Source organism: Pteronotus mesoamericanus, unplaced genomic scaffold, assembly GCF_021234165.1.
Source record: "Pteronotus mesoamericanus isolate MK-2021 breed Mesoamerican mustached bat unplaced genomic scaffold, CSHL_Meso_final scaffold_582, whole genome shotgun sequence".
In the NCBI taxonomy this organism is placed as follows: domain Eukaryota; kingdom Metazoa; phylum Chordata; class Mammalia; order Chiroptera; family Mormoopidae; genus Pteronotus; species Pteronotus mesoamericanus.
The window spans coordinates 5032379-5039881 of record NW_026555323.1 but is presented as its reverse complement, the minus strand read 5'-3'; positions in this window follow the sequence as shown (position 1 = coordinate 5039881).

Here is a 7503-nt window from a genome sequence, read left to right as displayed (position 1 = left end):
TTTCAACTTAAATATGTTATGAACATCTGAGATAGCTCATTCAATAGATCTAACGCATTCTTCCATAGCTGCAAAAAGCCATCTGTGAATATATATCCTTTAAAGGGTAGCACCCACCCAGTGGATTTGTTGGGTTCGATGATGTATGTTCGACACTCTTTTTTAAAGATCTTTTTTCTTTTCTTTTATTGATTCTAGAGAGAGGGGGAGGGAGATAGAGGGAGAGAAACATTGATGTGAGAGAGAAACTTTGATCAGTTGCCTCTTGCATGCACCCCTGACCAAGGGCCAAACCCGCAACCCAGGCATGTCCCCTCCCAGGGAACAGAGTCGGCGACCTTTCTCTTTGCAGGACATTGCCAAACAGACTGAGCCACACCGGTCAGGGAGCATTTGACATTTTAACTGACCTGTCAGCCAGCTTCTTCACCAAAAGGAAATAATTCACTCTCCCACTAGCACCTCAAAAGCATTGAGTGTACTTTTCAAGGCTTTTAACTTTTGCCAACATGATTGGTGAAAATATTATCACGTTGATATAAGTTGTAGTCCCTGTCTCGCAGAGAGTCTGGAAACACTTATTGGCCATTTTCATTTCCTCTTCCATGTATTGCCCAGCCATGCCTTTGGCTCATGTTGCTATTGGGTTGAGTAGTTTGCTTTTTTTTTTATCATTTGTAAGAGTTTCCTATATATTAGGGACACTAACTTGTCAGTCAAGAAAATTGCAAATATTTTTGTTCCAGCATGTTTCTGCTTTTTAACTTTTTACAGTCAACTTTGTTAGTCTCTCCGCACAGGGACCCTAGATTCGCTATATTGTATAAGTGCCCCCCACCCCCGCCACCTTGAGGGTGTGCAAATCTTCTCCTAAGCTTATTTTATTATTTTTTGTTTTGTTTTGATTTTTAACATATTCATAAGGAATATATTTATTATGCACTCATGGTTGGAGGGGCTGTTTTTTGCAGATCGATAACCATTATGCCAATATCATCAATTACATAGGCCATCTTCTCCCCATTGACCAGAAATGCTGTCTTTATCATGTATTAAACTTGAATTTATACTCAGATTTTTTGACTGTCTGGTCTTCTGATCTGTAAGCTTATTTTTAAGCCAAAACTATACAGTTTTTTATTACATTAGCATGTGGAAAGTTTTAACATCTGGCCAGAAAATTATACTTAATATTCTTTTTCAGAATTAAAGATTTTGTTCACAATTCTAAAATATTTGGAATTCCTTCAATATCAGTGTAAAAATGTTCTTTTATAACCCCAGGAAACACCATTGATATTCTGATTGGAATTCATTTGAGGTACGTATTTATTTGGAAATTATTGACACTTTTTCATTATTAATTCTTCTCATCTAAGGACATGTTGTACCTTCTCTTTCTTCAAATATTGTTTTTATGCCTTTAATAAAATGTTATGGCTTTCTTCAGGTAGGTCTTACAATTTTTGGAAAATTTTTACAATAAAATAATACCCATAAAGCACTTAGCCCACACATATAGCTTGTAATAACTATTAAAAGTATTATCTATTATTGTTATTTTTATTATTATCTTTACTCATTCCCATTAAATAAAATAATAGGAGAGACAAGGTTTAAAATTTCCTTATTGATGAACTTGAGTAGATCCTTGATACGGTAAAAATGTCAGTTCTTTTAAAACTGATCTATAGATTCAATGCAAGCTCAATAAAAATACCAGGTTTTGCCTTGGCCAGTGTGGCTCAGTTGGTTGGAGTGTCCTATGGTAACCAAAAGGTTGCAAGTTCAATTCCCCGTCCCGACAAGTACTATCCTCAGTTTATGCACGTATGGGGAGTAACCGATTGATGCTTCTCTTTCTCCCTCCCTTTCTCTCTAAAAATCCGTAAAGAATGTCCTCAGGTGAAGATAAAAAAAAATCCCAAATTTTGCTTATGTGCATGTGTGTGCTTGTGTGTGTGTGTGTGTGAATTCGCAAGTGGATTGTACAATTTATACAGCAAAATACAACATGCCAAAAATAGCCAAAGTCATCTTGAAGAACAAAGAACAAAATAAGAGGACTTTCATTGCAGGAAACCAAGACCTGTTATAAGTATACACAGATGCTCCGTTCATGACAGGGGGACAGTTTTGTCATCGGAGTAATGGGAAAGGATGATCCTTTCAATAAATAGTGCTGGGGCCACTGGAAGTCAATATGGACACAATTGATGTTGATCTCTGTAAACACTCTACACAGAAATCAATTCCAGATGGACTGTAGTAAATATGAAAGGTAAAACAACAAAGGATATAAAACATAATATAGGAGACTACCTTCATGTTCTTGGGCTACACAAAGATTTGTTATAAGGACACCAAAAACATAAATCATAGAGTAAAAGGTTGATAAATTGACCTATATTAAGGTTAAGAAATTCTATCCATCAAAGGACACCATTAACTGGCTCACCATAAGAAAACCAATCACTGTAATGCATCATATTAATAGACTAAAACTAAAAACAACATGATCATCTCAACAGACGCACAAGAAAAGAAAGCATTTGACAAAATTCAACATCCTTGCATGATAAAAACAGTCAACAAACTAGGAAGAGAAGGAAACTTCCTCAATCTGATAAAGGGCACCTATGAAAACCTCACAGTTAACATGACACTTTAGAAAAACCTAAAGATGAAGTGGTAAAAGACTTAAGGTTCTCCTAGGATCAGGGAAAACACAAGGCTGCCCATTCTCACCATTTTTACTCAACATTGTTCTCCAGGCTCTAACCAAGGCAGCCAGGCAAAGAGGTAAAACAAACTGCACCCAGATTGAAAAGGACGAAGTAAAACATCTCTTTGTGCGGATGACAGGCTCTTGTATATAAAGAATCTTAAGTAATCCACCCATACCAAAGAAGACTATTAGAGATAATAATTGAGTTCAGCATTTTGCAGGACAGAAGATCAATATATAAAAATCAGTTGTATTTCTATATATCAACAATGACTAATCTGAAAGTGAAATTAATAAAAACAATTCCATCTACAATAGCATTACAAGGAATAACACACTTAAAGGTAAAAGGAATACCTTTAAAAAAGAGATACAATATTTGTCTACTGAAAACTACAAGATGTCATTAAAAGAAATTAATGACCTAAATAAATGGAAAGACATTTATGTTCATGGATTTGAACACTTAATGCTACGAAGGTGGCAATACTCTTCAAATTGATCAATAGATTATACATAATCGCTACCAAAATCCTGGCACCATTCTTGCAGAAATTGACAAGGGGATCCTAAAACTGATAAAGAAATGCAAGGGACTCAAGACAGCTTGCGCCATCTTGAAAAAGAAGAGCAAAGCTGGAAGACGCACACTTCCCAGTTTCAAAACTTACTACAAAGCTACAGTCATCAAGATAGTGCGGTACTGGCATTAGGGATGGACACACAGATCAATGGAAGAGAATTGAGAATCCAGAAATAAACCCTTACATTTATAGCCAGTTGATTTTGCAAGGAAGCCAAGGCAATTCAATAGGAGAAAGAACAGTGTTTTCCACAAACAGTGCTGCAACCACCAAATACATGCAAAGGAATGAAACTGGACTCCCAGTTCACACCCTATCCCAATGTTCACTCAATGTGGATCGCAGACCAAAGCTTAAACTATCAAAACTCTTAGAAGAAAACATAGGCGAAAACTTCCCTGACCTTGGATTAGGCAAGTGGTTTCTTGGACATGACACCAAAACACATGGGACCAAAGGTAAAAATAGATGTTAGACTTCATAAAAATGATAATGTTTTGTGCTTCATGGGATGCTATCAAGAAAGTGAAAAGGCAACACCCAGAATTGGAGAAAATATTTGCATATCAAATATTTTGTATCCAGAATATATAAATAATCTCACAATATAATCAACAGTGAAAAAACAATGTAATTAAACCATGGGCAAACGATATGAATAAACCTTTCTCCAAAGAAGATATGCAAATGGCCAAGGAGCACAGGAAAAGATGCCAGATATCATTAGTCATTAAAGAAATGCACATCAAAACCAAAAGGAAAATCCACTGCACATCCTCCAGGACACCCAGCCCAGATGACAGACTTATATAAACAAGGGTGTGGAGAAATTGGAATCCTCACCCCTTGTTAGTGGGAATGCAAAATGGTGAGACCATTTTTGAGAAGTTGGGCTATTCCCCAAAAAGATAAACATAGAGCTACCATATAATCCAGCAATTCCAATTCTCTAGCTTTCAATACAAGAGAATTGAAAACATATGTTCAATACCAGCCTGCTCACAGCAGCACGATTCATAATAGCCAAAGAGTAGACACAGCTCAAGTGTCCATCAACTGAGGAGCTACCGAAGTCTGCTATACCCACACAGTGGCACAGCATTCACCATAGGAAAGGGTGAAGCCCTGATACAGGCTACCACATGGATAAACCTGGAAAACATGCTAAGTGAGAGAAGCGAGACCCAAAAGAATACACAGTTCATTATTCTGTTTATATGAAATGTTCAGAATAAGCAAATCCATAGAGACAAAACCATAGATTAGTGGCTGCCAGAGATGGGAAAAAGAGGAAGGGAGAGGTGATGGCTAATGGGAATGGGGTTCTTGTGGGGCTGATGAGAATGTTCTAGACTTAGATTGTGATGATAGATGCACAACTTTGTGAATATGCTAGCAACCACTGAAATGTTCGCTTTAAATGGGTGTCTTTTATGGAATGTGAATTATGTCTCAATTGTTGATAGACCCCATTAAGAAAGAGAAAAGGCAAGACGTAGAGTAGGAGAAGATATTTGCAAAACCTATAAGCACAGAGACATAACCATAGATGCAAGAAATAACCATACATTTAAGGACTTCTATCTAGAATAGGTTAATCTCACACATACACACACACACACAGAGCTCTACAAAACAATAGGCCAAAGAAATGAACAGACATGTCACAGATGAGTAGCCAATAAATACATGAAAAAACATTCAACCTCATCAGTAATCAAGACAATGTAAAATCCTAACCTTAATACCATCCCCAATGCCAACCCTAAACCCGAACTGTTAAACATCCATTATAATGGCTACGATTTAAAATACTGAGAAACTCCTGGGACATTTTATTTTGCTTTCTGTCACCCCCGGAGGGAACCATAGCTCCGATTTCTAACCCCATAACTTAGTTTTGTTTGTTTTTGAATGGTATATTCTTCTGAGTCTGGCTTCTTTTACTCAATCCCATGTTTGTGAAATTAATCCACGCTGCTGCCTGTAGCAACAGGTCATTTGTTAGGGTTGCTGTGCTGGGCGAGATTACAGTGTGTGAATAGATCACCGTTCACTTACTCATTATTTCTGTTCCTGGGCATTTGGGTTTGTCTCCAATTCTGGGCTGTTACAAAGGACACTGCTATGTTGAATAAAAGAAGTCAGATACATAAGAAGGAGTGCTGTGTAATTCCATTAAGCTGGCTACATCAGTCTACGGTTTTAAAGAGGTGGAGGGGAAAATGGGGAGGGCCTCTGTGTGCTGGCTATCTTCTATGTTTTTTTCTAAAAAAAGATTTTATTTGAAAACATAACTCAGGGTGCAACCCAGGCATGTGCCCTGACTGGGAATCGAACCAGCAACCCTTTGGTTCACAAGCTGTTGCTCAATCCACTGAGCCACAGCAGCCAGGGTTAGCTTCTATTCTTTATCTTACTGTTGGCTGTGAGCTTGTCCCGAGTCTCTGGCTAGATTCCCTGCGTGGTCCTATTTTTCCGCCTGGAGTCTGACCCTCCATGCCTTCCATTTCCTTCTTATCCCCCGTGCATCCTGGGGTCTCATTTCAAACAGCAAGTCAGTACTTGTCACCTCTTGTCCTGTCAAAAGTCTTTTCTTAATCCAGGCAGACGTGGGAGCCCCATGGCTAGCCTGTCCCTCTCTGCAGGTGGCTCAGTCCTCTGCACTCTCCCTCCAGCGGCTGCCCTGTCCTGCCACCGGCCACCCTCCCACTCGGGGTTCCCCTGGGCCCGCGGCTGCCTGGGAAGATTTCTACAAGGGTCACCTCTGCTCAGGACAAATTTCTCACCATGAGGCTGGGGTGAAACAAAGCCAGACTGCGTCTCATTTTTATTCACCACTGAAGACATGCACATGTGACAACAAACATTTGCATTGTTCCAATCACCTAACTTGTCTGGATTCCCACCTTCATTGGCGAAAGGAAGCTTCAGTGAGGCAAAATGAACAAAGCTCTGGGAACTCTTATACACACATATAAAATAAATAGTGTAACTCCAAAATCTATTCTGGGCATATTTGGCATTATCTCTTTATGGATTCTGGCTGGGGGAGGCAGGGGAAGACTGGTAATTGTGACAAATCCGGCTTTCCCCTGAATGCTATAGCTGTGATTCAGGGGCTTTTGGCTGATAAGGTTTTAAAGCCCAGAACAGTCTGTATTAGTTATCTGTTGCTGCCTAAGAGGCAATCCCAAATCAACAAGTATTTGTTATCTCGCGGCTGCCAAGGGCTGGGAACCAGGAGTGGCTTAGCTGGGTGCCTCTGGCTCGGGGTCTATCAGGAAGCCGCAGGCAAGCTGGGGGCCGGGCTGTATGAGTCTCCAGGGTTGGCTGGGGCTGGTGAATCATCCGCTTCGCAGCTCACTCAGGGCTGATGACAGCTCGTGGAAGACTTGGGGTCTCAGACTACATTTCCTCACGGCGTAGGCCTCTCTGAAGGGCTGCCCATGGCAGGACATGGCATCCGACGTCCCCCAGAGTGTGGGACAGGAAGAAAAGGAAGCATGACAAACGAGGAAGCCGCGGTGCTTTTTGTAACCCAAACGCGAGATGTCATGCCTACAGGCACTGGCGCAATGAGGGAGTGAACGGCAGTAGGTGAGGTTACTGGGGTCGTCTTGGAGGCTGGGAGCCCCAGGCCCTTGGGGGTAACATAGCCCGAGTCCCGTAATGACAGCCAAGGAAGCTGTGTCCTGACGGGGGGGGGGGGCCATAATCGCAACACCGATTGCTACCCAAACCAGGACTTGAACCCCGACTTTCCCTATTTTAGGGCACGTCAATTTGGCACCGAACTCCACCCTGTCCCTGCTTAGCCTTGGCAGAAAGGGAGATGACTTCTGACCTGAAAGATATTAATTTCTACCACCTGACAAATAAACTTGGTGATACGGGGTCTCTAGTAAAACTAAAGCCCACTCTGCCCCATTTGTGGCTGGAGACTCACGCGGTCTCAAGGGCAGTGCTTGAAGCTGTCCCGAGGGACCGTCCCTGAACAACTTGCCGGCCAACTCGCCTTTCCGTGCCATCGCAAAACACACTGACCGGTGGCCCAGCCAGAGGAGCCCTCCGGCCAGTGGATGACCCCCCAGCCCCCACCCCAACTTCTGTCACCACTAATCCAGGGGCACCCCAACCCAGGGCCAGCCGGGTTTGCTCCTGCGCCCCTAAATGCCACTTGGACTGATT